We start from the raw sequence: 19,595 nt of genomic DNA, 5'->3' as shown, positions 1-19,595 counted from the left end.
ATGTACTAAAAATGGATTGCTGGATTTTACGGTAATTCTATTTTAACTTTTTGAGGAATCTCCATACTGTTTTCCATATGGCTGCTCCTATTTACATCCCCACCAGCAGTGTACAATAGTACCTTTTTCTCTATATCCTCACCAACTCTTACTGCTTTTCTTCTTGATAATAGTCATCCTAACAGGTACGAGGTGATAGCTCATTTTGTCTTTGATTTGCATTTCTCTGATGATTAATGATGTTGGACACATTTTCATATACTTGTTCATCATTTTTATGTCAATATAATCCCTATCAAAATGCCAATGACATTTTCACAGAAGCAGAAAAAGCCTCATAAAATTTGTATGGAACCACAAAAGACCTCAAATATTCAAAGCAGTCTTGAGAAAGAAACATAAAGTTGGATGCACCATGCTTCCTCATTTCAAACAATATTGCAAAGCTGTAGTGATCAAAACAGTATAGTATTGTCACTAAAACATACATGTAGACTAATGGGGGAAAGAATAAAGTATAGAAGAAAAACCCATGCATATGTGGTCAACCAGTGTTCGACAAGAACATCACAAATACACAATGAGAAAAGAAAATCTCTTCAATAAATGGTGTTAGGAAAACAGTATCTACATGTAATTGTGCCTTTGTCTTACACCATATTCAAAAATTAACAACATAGATTAAAGAAAACCAAAAAGACCTGAAATTACAAAAGTTTTAAAAGAGCACATAGTGCTAAATCTCCTTGATAGTTTTTTTTTGGGATATGACATCAAAAGCACAGGCAACAGAAGTAAAATTAAGTAAGAGATACCTACATGAAACTGGAAAGCTTTTGCACAGCAAAGGAACAATCAATAAATGAGATGGCAACCTGTGGAATAAGAGAAAGTCATGGCAAACTATATATCTGATAAGAGGTCACTATAGAAAATATGAGTAACTTGCACAACTTAATGGCAAAATAATCACAAACAATTTAAAAATGGTCAAAGGACTTGAATAAACATTTTTCCGAAGAAAGCATACAAATGGCTTATGGATTTAAGAAAAGGTGATCATAGGGATTCTTAAGACCCACTGCTACCCTCCAGCAGGATAGATTTCTCATTAGCTATTTCTTGATGTACATAATGTTTTGACCTATGGTTTATTTATTGTTGTAGTCTCTAGGAATCCAGGGTGGCTTTTAACTTCTCTCTACTGTAACCAGTTCACTCTTTAGGTAGTTTCATCGGAGGGGCCCTAATATGTTGCAATACACTGAGTCACTTCCACCTGTGACCCACATGTGGTCCAACGAAACCTTTAAGTTTGTTTTGCTTTATTGAATTCTGGGCATACAGGCCTATTCCAACTTAGCTCCCACATTTTGCCTCACCATCAGAGACGTTCACCAGTTGTTTCTTGCCATAGCACTTCCCAGATGTGAGGCATGGCAACTTCCAACTTAAAGGTGCACATATGTTCTCTAAGGAGACTCCTGGAAGCCTCTGTAGTTAAGTTTGAAGTTAGAGGCAGATAACCATCCTCAGCTGTTTCCCCTGAAAAGGAAGAGGAATTCGCTATCCACTAGTCTTCTACTTCTGACCCCTTTCTGTTCTGGAAGTGAGGAACTTATTTGATGTTTAGCTGATTTTTATATAAACCTCCTTTGAAAATACTTATTTTTGTCTAGCTCCTCTCCTTGATTTCTGAATCTGCCATTTTAAGGTATTGGATGAAATTCCTACTTTATCATCTTTTTTATGTGGTCAGTTGTTTAATGTTCACTTCTTCCTTAGAAGAATAAAGTTACTTTCATGAAAGCAGAGATATTTTTCTTTTAACAAATGTATTCCTGGTACTGTCTTAAATGCCTAACTTATGGTAAGGCAATAAATAAAGTATTTATTGAATGAATGTGTATATAAATGATAAAATTCCAAAAGAAACATGTCTCCCTGGTACTAAATTTTAAAATAAAAATTTCATGTGATGCCTGTATAGGGGTTTATGTAGAGACGAACAATGTTCTCAGTATCAGTATCATAGATGTGTGACACTAATATGGCTTATATTATACTTAAAATCAAATTTTCTCAAGGAGTGTATTAATGGCATACTCATTAAGTGATCTTTTCTAAGTAACTTGTTTCTTAGCTTATGTTAAAGAAAATCATAAAACAGGACTTGTGCCAAGATGGCCAAATAGGAACAGCTCCGGAGCACAGTTCCCAGTGAGATAGATGCAGAAGGTGAATGATCTCTGCATTTCCAACTGAGGTACTAGGTTCATTTCAATGGGACTAGTTGGACAGTGAGTGTAGCCCAAGGAAGGCAAACAACAGCAGGGTGGGGTGCTGCCCCATGTGGGTAGTGCAACTGGCCTGAAGATTGGGAACTTTACCCCCTCAGCACTCTGGTTCAGATACTGCGCTTATCCCACAGCCCCTACAAGCCATAGTCCAGGAGAACACTGCCGGGCTGAAAAGCACTGCAAGTTACTAACACAGATATGAGTGACAGCTGCGGCCGGCCAGGAACTGCGAGTTGTCAGAACAGATCTGGGCAGAAGTTTTAATAAATGAGATGGCAACCTGTGGAGTAAGAGAAAGTCATGGCAAACTATATATCTGATAAGAGGTCACTATAGAAAATACATGAGGAATCTCAAGAGTGCCTGCAGGACAGATCTACCCACCCCCAAGAAAGACGGAGAGCTGAAAGCAGGGAAACAACTGATATGGCTTGAGAGGTCCCACCCCCACAAAGACCAGCAAACTGAAGCCCTCTTGCTTGAGAGTTTTGCAGCCAGCACATCAGCTTGAGCTCGACCCTGAACAATCAAGCTTGGTGGGGGAAAGGGCATTTGCCATTGCGAAGGTGGGTTTAATCTCACCTGTGTAAACAAAAGCCAGAGGAAGCCTACACAGCAGCAGGGCTGAGGCCAAGGAAGCCCAGCAGTGGCTCTGCAGGCAGGCAAGGGACAGACTGCCTCTTCAAGTGACTCCCTGACCTTTGAATAACCAAAAAAAGGCCTCATACAGTAGAGTTCTGGCTGACACCTGGCAGGTACCCTACTGGGAGGAAGCAATCAGAGGAAAGATCAAGCAGCAATCCTTGCTGCTCCACAGCTTCTGCAGGTGATTCCCAGGCAAGCAAGGTCTGGAGTGGACCTCCAGTAGTCCTACAGCAGAGGTGCCTGACTGTTAGAAGGAAAACTAAAAAGCAAAAAGAAATAACTTCAAAATCAACAGAAAGGATGTACACTCAGAGACCCCATCCAAATCACCAACTTTAAAGGCCAAAGGTAGGTAAGTTCATGAAGATGGGAAAAAAACAGCACAAAAAGGATGAGATCATCAAAGACTGGAACACCTCTCCTCCTCCAGGGCATCACAACTCCTCACCAGCAAGAGAACAAAACAGGATGGAGAATGAGTTTGACAAATTGACAGAAGTAGGCTTCAGAAGGTGGGTAATAACGAACTTCTCTGAGCTAAAGGAACATGTTCTAGCCCAATTCAGAGAAACTGAAAACCTTGAAAAAAGGTTAGACGAAATGCTAACTAGAATAACCAGCTTAGAGAAGAACATAAACAACTTGATTAAGCCGAAAAACAGCACAAGAACTTTGTGAAGCATACACAATTTCAGTAGCTGAATTGATCAAAAGAAAAGATATCAGAAATTGAAGATCAGTTCAATGAAATAAAATGGGAAGGAAAGATTAGAGAGCAAAAAAAGAAATGAACAAAGCCTCCAAGAAATATGTCATAATGTGAAAAGACCTAATCTATGCTTGATGAGTGTACCTTAAGGTGACGGGGAGAATGAATCCAAGCTGGAAAACACTCTTCACTCTTCAGGATATTATCCAGGAGAACTTCCCCAGCCTAGCAAAGCAAGAAAACATTGAAATCCAGGAAATACAGAGAACATCACAAAGATAATTCTCAAGAAGAGCAACCCCAAGACACATAATTGTCAGATTCACCATGGTTGAAATGAAGGAAATAATGCTAAGGGCAGCCAGAGAGAAAGGTCAGGTCACCCACAAAGGGAAGCCCATCAGACTCACAGTGGATCTCTCAGCAGAAACCCTACAAGCCAGAAGAGAGTGGGAGCCAATATTCAACATCCTTAAAAGAACTTTCAACCCAGAATTTCATATCCAGCCAAACTAAGCTTTGTAAGTGAAGGAGAAATAAAATCCTTTATAGACAAGCAAATGCTGAGAGATTTTGTCACCACCAGACCTACCATACAAGAGCTCCCGAAGGAAGCACTAAACATGGTAAGGGACAACCAATACCAGCCACTGCAAAAATGTACCAAATGGTAAAGACCAATGATGCAATGAAGAAACTGCATCAACTAAAGGGCAAAACAACCAGCCCATAACAAAATGGCAGGACCAAATTCCCACAGTAATAATAATAAGGTTAAATGTAAATGGTCTAAATGTACCAACCAAAAGACAAAGACTGGCAAATTGGATAAAAAGTCGAGACCCATTGGTGTGCTGTATTCAGGAGACCCATCTCATGTGCAAAGACACACATAGACTCGAAGGGATGGAGAAAGATTTACCAAGCAAATGGAGAGCAAAAAATAGCAGGGGTTGCAATCCTTGTCTTAGATAAAACAGACTTTAAACCAACAAAGATCAAAAGAGAAAAGGAAGGGCACTTCATAATTGTAAAAGGATCAATGCAACAAGAAGAGCTGACTATCCTAAATATATATGCAGCCAATACAGGAGCACCCAGATACATAAAGCAAGTTCTTAATGACCTACAAAGAGACTTAGACTCCCACACAACAATAGTGGGGGACGTTGACACCCCACTGTCAATATTAGACAGATCAATGAGACAAAAAATCAACGATGAAATCCAGGATTTGAATGCAGAGCTGGACCAAGTGGACCTTATAAAGTTCTGCAGAACTCACCACCCCAGATCCACAGAATATACATTCTTCTCAGTACCACATTGCACTTACTCTAAAATTGACCACATAATTGGAAGTAAATCACTCCTCAGCAAATGCAAAAGAACAGAAATTAAACAGTCTCTCAGACCCCAGTGCAATCAAATTAGAACTCAGGATTAAGAAACTCACTCAAAACCACACAACTACATGGAAACTGAACAACTTGCTCCTGAATGACACTGGATAAACAATGAAATGAAGGCAGAAATAAAGATGTTCTTTGAAACAAATGAGAATGAAGACACAATGTACCAGAATATCTGGGACACATTTAAAGCAGTGTCTACAGGGAAATTTATAGCAATAAATGCCCACATGAGAAGCAAGGAAAGATCTAAAATTGACACCCTATCATCAGAATTGAAAGAGCTAGACAGAGGAGCAAGATAAAAAAAAACTCAAAAGCTAGCAGAAGACAAGAAATAACTAAGATCAGAGCACAACTGAAGGAGATAGACACACACACACACAAATAAAAACAGTTGAAGAAATCAATAAATCCCGGAGCTGGTTTTTTTGAAAAGATCAACAAAATTGACCACTAGCCCTACTAATAAAGAAGAAAAGAGAGAAGAATCGAATAGATGCAATAAACATGATAAAGGGGATATCACCACCGATTCTACAGAAATACAAACCACTATCAGAGATTACTACAAACAACTCTATTCACATAAACCAGTAAGTCTGGAAGAAATGGATAAATTCCTGGACACTTATGCCCTCCCAAGACTAAACCAGGAAGAAGTCGAAACCCTGAATAGACCAATAACAAGGGCTGAAGTTGAGGCAGCAATTAATAGCCTAGCAATCAAAAAACTCCAGGCCTAGACATGTTCACAGCTGAATACTACCAGATGTACAAAGGGGCGCTGGTACCATTCCTTCTGAAACAATTCTAAACACTACACAAAGAGGGAATCTTCCCTAACTCACTTTATGAGACCAAACATTGGTATAGACACAACTAAGAAAGAAAGCTTCAGGCCAATATTGATAACGAACATCAACACAAAGATCTTCAATAAAATACTGGCAAACTGAATTCAACAGCACATCAGAAAGCTTATCCATCACGATCAAGTAGGCTTCATCCTGGGGACACAAGGCTGGTTCAACATATGCAAATCTATAAATGTAATCTATCACATAAACAGAACCAAAGACAAAAACCGCATAATTATCTCATATGTAGAGAAGGCCTTTGACAAAATTAAATTTAACAGCCCTTTATGCTAAAAACTCTCAAACTAGTTCTTGATGGAACGTATCTTAAAAATAATAATTGCTATTTACAACAAAACCACAGCCAATATTATACTGAATGGGCAAAATCTAGTAGCATTCCCTTTGAAAACTGGCACTAGAGAAGGATGCTCTCTCTCTCACCACTCCTATTCAATATAGTATTGGAAGTTCTAGCCAGAGTGATCAGGCAAGAAAAAGAAATAAAAAGTACTGAGTTAGGAAAAGAGGAAGTCAAATTGTCTCTATTTTCAGATGACATGATTGTATATTTAGAAGACCCCATTGTCTCAGCCCAAAATCTCCTTAAGCTGATAAGCAACTTCAGCAAAGTCTCAGGATACAGAATCAAAGTGCAGAAATCATAGGCATTCCTATACACCAATAACAGACAGACAACCAAATCATGGAGAACTCCCATTCACAATTGCTACAAAGAGAATAAACCACCTAGGAATAACAACTAAAAAGCGATGTGAAGGACCTTTTCAAGAAGAATTACAAACCACTGCTCAAGGAAATAGGAGAGGACACAAACAGATGGAAAAACATTCCATGCTCATGGTTAGGAAGAATCAATATTGTTAAAATAGCCATACTACCCAAAGTAATTTATAGATTCAATGCTATTCCCATCAAGCTACTAATGACCTTCTTCACAGAACTGGAAAAAAACACTTTAAACTTCATATGGAACCAAAAGTCAGTCCACATAGCCAAGGCAATTCTAAGCAAAAAGACCAAAGCTGGAGGCATCATGCTGCTTGACTTCAAACTATACCACACTGGGAGTAATGTCTGATGTAGGTGACAGGGGGATGGAGACAGCAAATCACTATGGCATGTGTGTACCTATGCAACAGTCCTGCAAGATCTGCACATGTACCTCAGAATTTAAAGTACAATAAAAAAATTTTTAAAAATCATAAAACACGTTTTTGTATTTATTTTCTTTGATGAGTATAAAATGTTAATATCTGTAAGACTGATTTATGACAGGTTCCTATTCTGTAGAAAGTAGATTTTCAGTTGATATTATTTAACATTCCATTATAAATACTGAGATGCTAACAATTTTTCTAAATCAAAGGGTATCTTAGGTAAAAAAAAAAAAAACTACTAATGCTGTATAACAATTTACTCCCTGCCATGATTTGAATGTGTCTATTCCCTCCAAAATTCATGTTCAAAACAATCTCCATTGTGGTGGTATAAAGAGATGGGACCTTGGGGGAAGTGAAGACCTTATGAATAAATTATTTTCTCAAAAAGGGCCTAGGTTAGATGCTTTTTGCCATTTTTTCTTCTGCCACGTGAGGAAATAGTGTGCCCCTTCTGCCATGTTAAGTACTCAGCAAGAAGGCCTTCAGCAGATACTGACTACTGGCACTTTGATTTTGAACTTCCCAGCTTCTAGAACTGTAAGAAATACATTGCTGCTCTCTACAAATGACTTAATCTCAGGTATTTTGTTACAGCAGCAAAATAGATTAAGACATCCATATACATAGAAAGTTAAGGCAATGAACATTTATTATTCTCCATTTTCTGTGCATTAAGAATCTGGTGACTACATAAATACATAACTCTGGCTTAAGGTCTCTTGTGAGACTGTGGTTAGGTTGTTGAGTGTAGCTGTGATATCTTCTGATGATTTGATGGGGGTAGTGGGTGGGTGGAGGGATTTGCTTCCACGTTTATTCATGTGGCTTTTGGCAGGCCTCAGATCTGCTTCGAAGCTCATGCACGTGGTTGCTAGTAGACCTTAGTTCCTCACCATGTGGGCCTCTTCAGAGGCTCTCTCAAAGTCCTCACCACAGGACACCTCGTGATCCGAGAGACAGAGTCTGAGAGTGAGAAAGAACGCTCAAGTTGGAAGTTAGTCATTTTATCAACTAATAGAAGTTCTCGTGTATTTTATTCATTAGAAGCAATCCATAAGTTTGGCCCACACTTCATGGGAGGGGGTTACGCTACGGCAGGAGGACCAGGGGCCATTTTAGAGGCTGGCATTTATCTCTATCAGGACCTCAACCCAAATCATTTCCTTGAGGTATTCACATTTTTACACTGAAGAACTATTTGGCCCTCTGCATCATGGAAACTTTTTCTATGATTGTTTCAAGTATTACTTGAGAGTATTAATACTGGTGACGATTAGGATGGTTATTGAAATCTCTATTACACTGAGACAAAGACCCTGTTTAAGAGAAATGTGCCATGTGTTGCAAAGATAGATATCCAACTATTTCTTTTGTTTACTTCTTACTCTTTCTGCGATACATATGGATACATTTCCCAGATCTATCTTCATTAACTTTTCCCCTTCAGCTGTGTGAAATGTGTTTGACCATTTATTTAAAGAAATTGGTGTTCATATTTTTATGTCTATTAGACTTTTGTTAGTTTTCAAACCCTCCTGTTATTTTCTCAATGTCCTGCTTTAAAAAATTAGGATTTTTATTTCTTCTGTTGTATCATTATCTACTATTTTAAGCATAGTTTTAAAAGTTTTTTTGGATGGTTTTATTCCCTCCAGTTTGGGGGTGTGCAATACCTCCTGCTATCTCACTTGATAACTCCTGCTCAGGTTGAATTGCTTCCTCATATGGTTTGCAGTTTTTGATTTTAAATTTTAATAGGTGTTTTCTCCCTGTGCAGAATACTGTGGACTCTAGGTGCTTAAAGTGAAGCTATTAACATGTATCTATGCTATGTTTATTCAAGTGGTTTAAGACAAGTTTTTAATATTGAGGCTTGGGGATTATATCACTATCTTTAAGAACAGGATGGTACCATGAACTATTTTGTTTTAATTTTTAAAGGAGAATTTTTTATTTTTTTCACTTAGATCCTTAGGCCAAATCAAATGTCATTTCCCTAGGGGTTGTTATTTTATCTCTCTCTTTAGTTGCTCAGAGGTCGCCCCTTTATTTTCCTAGCTTTCTATAAGGATCTCACATTCAACATCTATCCTTATGTAAGTCCAAGGTAATATTCATGTCTCTATATGGACATTTGATCTGGATCCCCTAGAAATGTTGCTTTCCTGAACCCCCTCAACATCTGTTGAGTCATTTTGCAGATTCTCTGGTTTTACATTTCTTCTCTGTTGTTGACGCTTAGGAATTTCTCTTATTTTCCTTTAAGCTCATCGATATATTTCACTTCATTATTTTGATTACATGTTATTTACTGTTTACTTATGTAGCAAGAGAGGTGTTTTGTTACTACAGTCAGGTTGTAAGAACTGTAATGAAAAAGATAATATAATTTGTTGAATTGTTGAATCAATTCCTTTACTTATTTATTAATGTTTATTTTCCCTCCCATTCTTGATTTCTTTTGTCTTACATTGACCCCATGCTTAGACAATCTCACAATTTCAGATCCTGTCCTTAGTGAAATCTATGTCTATGTAGAGTCTTTCATTTCTTTTCACTCACCAAATGAGTCTCTAGATGTACCTAGGTACTTACAGTATAATTTTTTACCCTATAATTTAAAACAGTGTACATAAAATACTTATGGGGTGAGAAGGTATAAATCCTTCTAGCTGAAAGAAACGTAATTAGTGTTTTGGCAAATCTGAGTGTGTCCTTGCAAAATTCTGTTCTGTAGGTTAGTGGTGTGGTTTGGTATAAAGAGAAGTAATAGAAATGTTCGCAACAGAGGCCCAGGATATAAAAGTCCCTTTGTGTTTTTCATTACAAGGTCATTACTTGCCATTCTTTACAAAATAAACATGAAGAATTGTTTCCAGGCTCTAAAGTTCAAGAGTTTTTGGACAAACTTAGGAAAATGGTAAGTAAAATACTTAAAGGACTGTAAATGAAAAGAAAATTTAAAGATGTATATTTTCATAGCAATACGGCTGGGATTATTATTTCTAGAAGCTTAAAGTGTGTCTAAACATTTCCATTCAAAAAGGCTGCAGTCAATTTCTTCAACTTTACAATTTATATAACCAAGAGGTGGCAGTATTCCATTTAGTTTCCTTTAGAAACTCGTTCTCTAGAGGTAAAATATTCAGCTATATTTTAATTAACTTTTAAAACAAGTATTAATAAATACCACTATTATTACATGTACTTAAAATAATCATAATTGAGTAGAATTTTTTTGAAAATAAGAACATTAAAGTGTTTACTGTATAGAATAGTTTGAACAGCCAAAAATGAGAACAATTTCAACATCAGCATGTGGGTATTTTATATTTAAAATACTTTATTTGTTACTAGATTGTCTCTTTGGTGTTCTCTGTCTTAAATATTGATTAATTTATTTTATAACACTATGAAAACAATTCTTTATCTTCAGGTCTAAGTAGTTAATAAGGGAAACAGTTTGGATTGCAAGTTTATAACAGACAATGTATTTTCATCATTATGCTTCAACATTTTCTGCAGGGAGCAAATAATAAACATTTAAGAACATTTTCATCTATTGAAAATATATACAAGTACAATCTTCAGCTATTGGTTTTACAATGAAAGCAGCTAACATAAATAATTAAAACAGATTTCAATTCCAAATTCTAAATCTGTTCCAAAAAATCTTAAATGAAAGCTTACTGGAGGCACAAATTCTCTTTTACAAGAATATTCTGGCAAGAATTGACTTAACAGTCAATTATTACAAACAAAATCCAGGTTCCTTAATTAAAATACAAAATATTGGCTCTCCTACTTAGCCTGAAATAAGTTATGTCTTAAGGAGACTGCAATTATGGTGGCGCCTTCTAATGCCACTGATGGTCAGAGCCTGTCAGTGTTTGTATAAAAACCCATTTCTTTAGAGCTTTGCAACAGTTCTGTGGATTGTTACTTCCTTAGCAAAAGCTTGGCATCAAAATTCTAAAACAGAAGTTTAGGGATTTTTTTTTTTTTTTTTTTTAGTTTTGTTTTAACCCCAAAAGACTTTCGCTTTTGCTTTCATAAACATGGAAAAAGTAAATTCTACCATTTAATATAATTACATTTTTGAACTTGAGAATTTTATCTTTAAATATGTATATAAAAGCTATGATGGATATATTTGGCAAATAATGCTAAATATAAATTAATGAACCATGCATAGCAATTTTGAAACAAGTTTTAAACAAAGCCTTTACATATTTGAATGATAGCTATTTTTATTTGGTGAGCCCAAATAAGTTTTTATAATTTTATCAAATCAAATAAAATGCATTTATTTTTCAGTTAGCAATGTTGGTGGCAAAGTCTTTTTAAATGACTTGTTTATTCATGTAGGGCTCCTTAACTGACCTAGGAAAGATTTCTAGGACAGAAAAGGTTACGCTAGTTATAGTTTTCTCTCTCTTCTACTCACTTCTCTGTTGAAAGAATGGAAATGACAGTCAGGTTGTCTACGGGTGGTCAGTGAGACTTGGGAAGGGACAGAGCAAAAGCCACAAACTGATTTTTACACCTTGGATTTGTACTGTATTTGCTTACTTATATATAGTGTTTCTCAAAGAATTTAGTGTTGTTCTAGATCATATTGGCATAAGAAAATATCCTTTAGTAGATAAGCATTTTGGTCACTGTGTATTGAATTATACAGTTATATAAACTGTATGAAAGTTTAAATGGACCAGTCACAATTGAGACAAACATTTCTTAGACTTTGACACAATATTAGTAAAGCAGTAAAAGACACGAATAATTATTAATGTTTGTCACAATTGTGCGTGGTCCATATAAACTTTTTTTACAGTTTATGTGATAAACTGTTGTCATTGTTTATAGATGCTTTATAAATGTTTTTAAGTCAATTTATAAGTTTCATTCTATGCATATTCTATTGGATGTCTTTATGCCAAAATCTGTTCCTGTAACGCTAAGGCTACAATAATACATAAGAAGAAAATTCCATCTTTCAAGAAGTAGTAAAATCTTGTAACACTTGACATTTATTATTTATTTTGTGTCAGGAGTCATGCCAAGTCTTTTGATGTTTATTAATTTATTTAATTCTCATAAAACCCTAAATGATAGCATCTGCCATTATCTCCACTTTACAGATCAGGAAACTAAGGCAGAAGGTGGTTACACAATTATGAAATGGTGGAGTCAGGATACAAATTTAGTCTAGTTCCTGAGCAGAAGCTCTTAATTGTTGTGTTATTTTGCCTCTCTACTTATAACAAGACAGATATATTCTTTTCCAGATGTTCTGGTTGAAAATCAGTCTTAGGATATGTTTTGCAGGATGGCAATCAGCTCCTTAGATAATCACCTTCTTAGCTGCTTAGATACTATGATTCCATAGAAAAATTTGTGTGGAAAATGCTATATACTCTAACTCCCCTTTACCACCATATTTTTTAAAAAATCTAAATGTGCAGTAGCATGCTAAATGCCTTTGGGCAATCTCTTTGTAAAGGTACGAAAATTATATACTTCTCCATAGCAATCTGAATAACAAATGGGACACATGCTATGATAATGATTATATTTATTAAAGGATATTCACATTCTGCATCATTTAAAGATCATTAAAAATCCTCTGAAATATATCGTGTTAATATCCCTTTTTTAAGGTGAAGAAACTGAGGTAGAGGTGTTAAGTGACCTTTCTTACATGTAACAAAGCAGACAGTAGCAAAACTGGTACTTGAATCAGTTTTAATTCAAAGTCCAATCCTCTGAATTGTGTAGAGCAAATGTCTCCACTGTCGAATACTACATTCTTGTAGGTAATTATCTATAGGCTTTAGATGATTCTTTCACCAAGCTCTTAGTTGATTGTGTATTGCTTCCTTCAAAGAAGAACAAGCTAACTTTTTCTCTTTTCACTCATCATATTCAGAAGTTGACAACCTCCCTTAACACTAATGGAAAACCTCAGGGTAGACGTGCATTTTAAATTTATTTCCTTGTACCGTGGAAGAGCAGTTAGTGAATCAAGCCTATTTTTTTCTCTATTGCTGCTGCACTGGGATACCATAGGAACAGATTTGCGATGTGCTGTTAAAACAATGAGAAATGTCACCAAGGAGAGAGATGCTGTATGTCCTTCAGGATATTAGGAGATTGTACAGAAAGATAACAGCATGAAATCCATGGCTTTGTCTAACTTTGTCTATCCATAGACATAATAATCTTATTTTGGGAAATGATCTTTTCATAGTAATTCTTAAGTCTTTTACTCTTCATCAAATGATGAAACAGAAATAGAAACATTGAGTCCCAGGTTGTCAGTGTGAAGTAACCAATGGAAAAGCTCACAGGAATCTCAATTTTACTGGGCCAAGTGCCCATGATAATAAGTTATGAAACATGTTGACTTTAATGAAGCATTTTCTCATACATGTTCTCATTTAATGGGTTCAACAGCCTCATGAAAAGGGAATGATTTTCTCCATTTCGCAGATGAAGAAACTTAAATTCAGAAAAGTGACTCTTTGCTGTTACTCTGTAGTTGCGAGATTCCATTGTGACTTTTCCAAGGTCATTCAGACAGTAAGTGGCAAAACCAAGATAAAAATCTTGTTTCCTGGCTTTAAGCCCTGTGCACTTTCCTTGGCAAGCGCTATGCTTCTTAAATATCCCTGACATTAGTCATGGAAGTGGAAAAACTGTAAGCAATGAAAACTGAAGAATTTTTACAACATTCTTTGAGTACGTGATAAGTGATAAGGTATAAAAGCTTTCTACTAAAAAGTTTCAAGCATCCGGATGACATTTGGATAGCTGCAAAGATATAGTATTCATATCATAAAGTAATGAGTTGTAAGCTTATGCCCTATAGTTACTGATTTTATCCTTCTAAGAGATTCTGATTCTATCGTATATGGATGATTTATATTTCAGTTTCGTAGGAAGATTATGCTAGTGTGTTCTTAGACTTAGAATTGCAGAAGCAAGCACGCATTGAAATCTGTATATTTAGCTTTACAGAGCTGCGAATATTTGATCTCCTCTAGATACCCATGAAATAACTTTGGGCATCTAGACAACTCTTGAAAGGCTTGACTAGTTGTGAGTGTTGACACTTATCTGACTTTGTTTAAGGAATGTTATCAGATTGATCTTTTTCTAATATGCCTTTATCATTGATTTAAGGAACATGCTTAAAAATATGTGTAGGTGTGTAGTATATTTACATACAGAGTTTCTGGGTTATAGTAGAAATTGTAGACAATTTGGCTTAACTTTATTTCCCTAGAAGTGGTTGGAGGAAAACATACAATTGATAAGCATCACTTAAAGATAATTTTTCTTTGAGAAGGTGTAAAAATCTTAGAAGACTTTTAGAAGACACAGTATTTAGTGAAATTGCATATTGGACTAGAGCCTACTATTAAGAGAAAATATCTTATGCCAAAATATAAAATTATCAAATGGGAAGAAGTTAATTCCTTAGACTCAAAAATAATTATTCATTATAAGTGTGAACTGACAGGGTATAATTTCAACAGCTACTTAGGTTATTTTCTTGTATGTTTACTATGAGGCTCCGTATCTCATTAAAATTCAGAGTTATTGCTGGATTCAGTGGCGTATGCTTTTAAGTGTTAGCTACTCAAGAGGAAAAGGCAGGAGGATTGTTTGAGCTCAGGAGTTACAGTCTGTAGTGTGCTGTGATCATGCCTGTCAATAGCTGTTGCATTCCAGGATGGGACACATAGTGAGACCCATCTCTAAAAAACAAATTTAGAGTTACTACTATTATTATTATTAGTTTGGCCAGAAATAGTGAAAAAGTTGTGAATGTTTCAAAAGGATTTATATCGACATCTGAAAACACTGATCTTTTTGGGTTCAGTAAATAGGGTACAATATTTGCATCTGTTTTCACAAAAGGAGTTAGAAAGTCTAAATTTCTAAGTTGGGAAGAATATTATTATACTGCAGATTGATGTCATCACTGCCTTGCTGATGAACGTGCAGCCATAAAAATACAACTGTTCTAGAAGAAAGAATAAAGAAGAAAGAAGTGGAGATTAGGAGAAGAGATGGTAGGATTAAATCCCTCTCTGTAGGAATAAAGGGGTGGTGAAAGGTGAGAGATAAAGAAAACAGTTACACACTTGAAAGAGAGTTCTAGATAAGAAAACTAGGAGGGATAAGGCTTTTAAAAATGGAGACACAAGATAAAGAGTTTATTGTAAAACAGGAACAAAAGATAAAAAGAGAATGCAAAGTACATGAAGATAAAATCAATACATTTTACATGTAGAAAATTACTGGGAAATGAAGATGGAAAGGGGATAGAGGGTAAGAGGTAACTTCAGAAACAAACATGCACCTCTGAGTACGATGCATGTGCATGCATACAGCTCTCCCTCAAAACCAGGAAAGTGGGAAAGCTTCAGAACTGAACATATCCAGTATAGGCAGGGAGGGCTCTTGTTATATGAGTTCAAATAATGACGGAATTGTTTAAAATTACATTTTAAAGTTTTATAGTGGAGGGGGCTTTATAATTCACATGATATTATAATCTAAGAAAAAAATTACAAATCAGAGCAGAGGACTATACAATAAGTAGATACCATTTTGAAAAATATATTCTTACTCCCTCCGTGACACAGTAGCACTTTGTGTCTAAGAAACTGCATTTTAAGCTCAGTATTTGAATGCAAATACCTAAAGAAATTGTTCTAGAAACAGCTGACTTCTAAATTTGGGAAGAGTAGGAACTGTTTCATTTACTGCTATAGTAGGTATGAATAGCCTACTATTTAGTCTGTAAACGGATGCAAAAGGTTTTCTTAATGCAAGCATTGTGTATCTATTTAAAGAATAATTTGTTGCATACCATAGAACTTAGCAGTGATCAGGGAAAATATAAAAATTCTTGCTCTAAATTTGAAGCTGTTATTATGATACTGAAATATAGTTTATTATATGTACAGAGAATTATATGTTGCCAAGATTATTTGTTAGGCATTCTCAACTTTGGCTACATATTAGTATTGAAAAATACTGATGGTTAGGATCATTCTCAAGAGCTGTGATTTAATTGGTCTTGGGTGTGGCCCCACACTTAGTATTTCTTAAACTGTCCTCCTGTCCTCAGTTTGTGATTCTAATGTGAAATCTGGTTTGAGAACCTTTGTGTTCGAGGGATATTTACACATACAGCTTGAATATTAATAACTGTTGTTATGTTCCCCACTATTAGTTATATTTCCTTAATGTATTATGTCTTAGGAAGCAGATAGTCCATATTCTCTCATCACAGAATATTCATGGATTTTGGATGACATACACACATCCAAAATGTGGATTTATATTTCTGATGGACAGTTTCTGTCATATATCTTGGACCAATTTGTTAGGCTTTAAATTTATCTTAAAGGTTTTGAAGACGACCCTATAAAATATTGTCTGCTTCCTAGTAAAAAAGAAAGCTATGAAACAGTAGGGCCATTTAATAGAAACATTACAAATAATAGTAAGTCTGCCATCAAGGCCATTTTGCTTTAGGTAATTTTTAAATTTTCTTCAAATTCTCTCATTGAGAGTATGTCAGACTAGTGACATTTATACATTTTAGTTTTCACTGAGGATCAACATACTGTTCATGGAAATTTTGGGGGTAAATTGGCAGCTGTGCCTTTCATGAACTATGACACTACCACAGGTTTTGATGTGGTCAACTTATTGGTAAGATACTTGTAGTTAGAGTCAGCCATCTATAAAAGTATAAATAGTGTGGGTTTATAAGCATTTACTTTGGTACTCACAAACATGGCTTTAGTGCATTCTTCCATGCTCCAGACTCCACCTCATCCCTGGGTCTACTGTGAGTTTCATGTCTGCATGTACCTACTGAGCTACCTTACTCCTGCAAGAATGGCCATAATTAAAAGGTCAAAAACAATAGATGTTGGCATGGATGCAGTGAAAAGGGAACATTTTTTAGACCGCTAGTGGGAATATAAATTCTTAGAGCCATTATGAAAAACAGTATGGAAATTCCTTAAAGATTTAAAAGTAGAAAAGCCTTTTGTTTGTTGATGCTGTTAGTTACTAATGTTTGTTAAAAATGGTCATTTTTAGGGCTTCTCACATTGTAACATGGGTCATAAAAACAACACCGACAAAACAAAACACAACAAGCAATTACAGTGCAAAGGAACCAGGTGTTAACTGACAGGAATACAAGTTGCTCATTTGAGTCAAGGGCTACTTTAATTCAATAGGCTGTCCTTATAATGATAGACCAAGGTATTTTGCAAGTTCTAATGTAATTCTTTACATAATGCATTCACTTCTGATTCATTACAATTGCCTAGTATTGACAGAAGTTTGTAGTTGGATTCATAACTCTGGGGTAAGATATGTAATTGGCACGTTTCTCTATGAAAGGAAACTTCAGAAGGTTAGGGGAGCCTCCCTACTAAGTGATGCAGCAATTCATCAATTCATCAGCTTAATGAATCCTTACAACTATTACACCAGAGAGAACTGCCCTTAAAAATCCCTGGAACATTATTAATCTTTGTTAAGAAAATAGACTGTTATGCAAATATTAACTGAGCCACTAATATGTACTCCTTTGCACCAGTGACCAAAATAAACTCAGCCCTTATTTTCATACAGTTTGCATTAAAGTTGATATCTCAAGAAAAAAGTAGAAATCTCCTTTGATTAATAACTATGTTGAAATAACCATTTTATAACCTTAAATGTATTGATAGGATAATGTCTACTCTCAAGGAATAATTTAAAAATAATCTTAGGAACATGTAATATTACAAAGCATATTGAAAAATCTTCTGTTCAGTATTGTCAGCATCCCTTAAAAATAATACCAAAATTTCAAAAGTTTTTGATGACTGTATTTTATCATGCATTTCCAAGATTTCTTTCACAAGTGGTAATCAACATGGACCAAAAGCCTATGCTGCCCATGATTACAATCCCTTTTGGGTTATAATAGGTAAATCTAAGTCAGATGGTGGTGCTGTAGAACTGCTCTGCCTTCCTTTGGACTACACCATTTTCTCTGTTTATATGTTTTTCACCAAAGAGAGTAAACTGAAGCAATTTAATATCATAGATGCTGCTTTGTTATGCATTTGTGCATGTAGTCACCAAAAAGATTCTAGAAGGTGACCCGCCTTCCCTAAATTCTCCCACTGCTTCCAGTCTCTTCAACCTGCTAAGTGGCCGTATCTCTACCTTTTCCTCTTACTCCCTCCAACACAATCTAAGATAGCTTTTGCTTAGGATTTTATGATCATGTTCAAAGGATTTTGACTTTTGTTTTAATCTGAGAGACGATTTAGAAAGCAGATGTCATTTACACTGCGTATTTGTCTTTTACTGCAGTCATATCTTTCTATTAGGAAGTTTTGCTACTAATACAGAGAAAGGTGAAATGTTTTCAAGGAGAAAAGAACACAAAAACAAAAAACCAGAAGTGAAATAGAAAAGGTCCTTCTAGAGCCAAACAGACTTCAATGCTTCATACTTTTGGAGCAAGTTTCTTTTGAAAAGCTAAATAAAAAAAAAATTGATTGCATGGACACAGTTGGTTTATATATCCATGTACTAAATGTGTCAAACTTTAATGAGGGAAAGATAAAAATGAACAGAAAGAATAACAGTGGAGAAATACTTCTAACATGGATTCCGGCGTCTCTGTTCCTCACCAGAAGGTCACTGACGTTTACCCAGGCAAATACTACATTGTGAAAGGTAGATTTTTACAAGGTTCCTTTTCTTGAAATGTGCTTATCTTCAGACACAATTTTTGTCATGCTCTGGGTGTTTTTCCTGTCCCCATGTCTTCTTTCTCAGCATATGCTTATTCCCGTATGTTCAATGCCTTATTCAACTTTAAATATGTACTCTGAAATTTGGACTGTTTATACTTTGCAGTTGCAAAATACTTTATCTTTCAAATTGTTCTCACATGCAAGTCTACCTGAGAACCCAAAGGATGGGATAAAATACATGTACTTTTAATTGAAAATGAATCTTACTTTAGGTTTGGTGGTTACTATTTCCTCTTTATTCCTGGAAGGCTTTTTCTTTATTTTCTTTCTTTCATTGCACATTTTGATCTTTTTGAAAAATGAGTGTTTGCCAAATCTAGTCTGAGTTGGAAGGGAAGGTCGGTGGGGAGGGTGATTACTTCATATTCTGACTAAGAATACTAGCAACTGATTTCCAGTATAGAGGTAGGCTATCTGCCTGGTGAAGCAGTTAAATTATAACTACACGGATTGATATTATAAATCATGCTTTGGGAAATTGAGTTTTTAAGACTTGTGATGCCTTGTCTCATTTTTATTTTTCACATGTATCTTAGAAAAAAAATCAGCACATATGGAAAATAATAAGAGTTCTTTCTTCTAGTGTGGTCAGTTTTTACTTTGTAACTCTGCTGTGCTCTAGAGACAAAT

This window comes from Cebus imitator, unplaced genomic scaffold (assembly GCF_001604975.1).
Source record: "Cebus imitator isolate Cc_AM_T3 unplaced genomic scaffold, Cebus_imitator-1.0 Scaffold148, whole genome shotgun sequence".
In the NCBI taxonomy this organism is placed as follows: Eukaryota; Metazoa; Chordata; class Mammalia; order Primates; family Cebidae; genus Cebus; species Cebus imitator.
Note: the sequence above shows the minus strand (reverse complement) of the source record.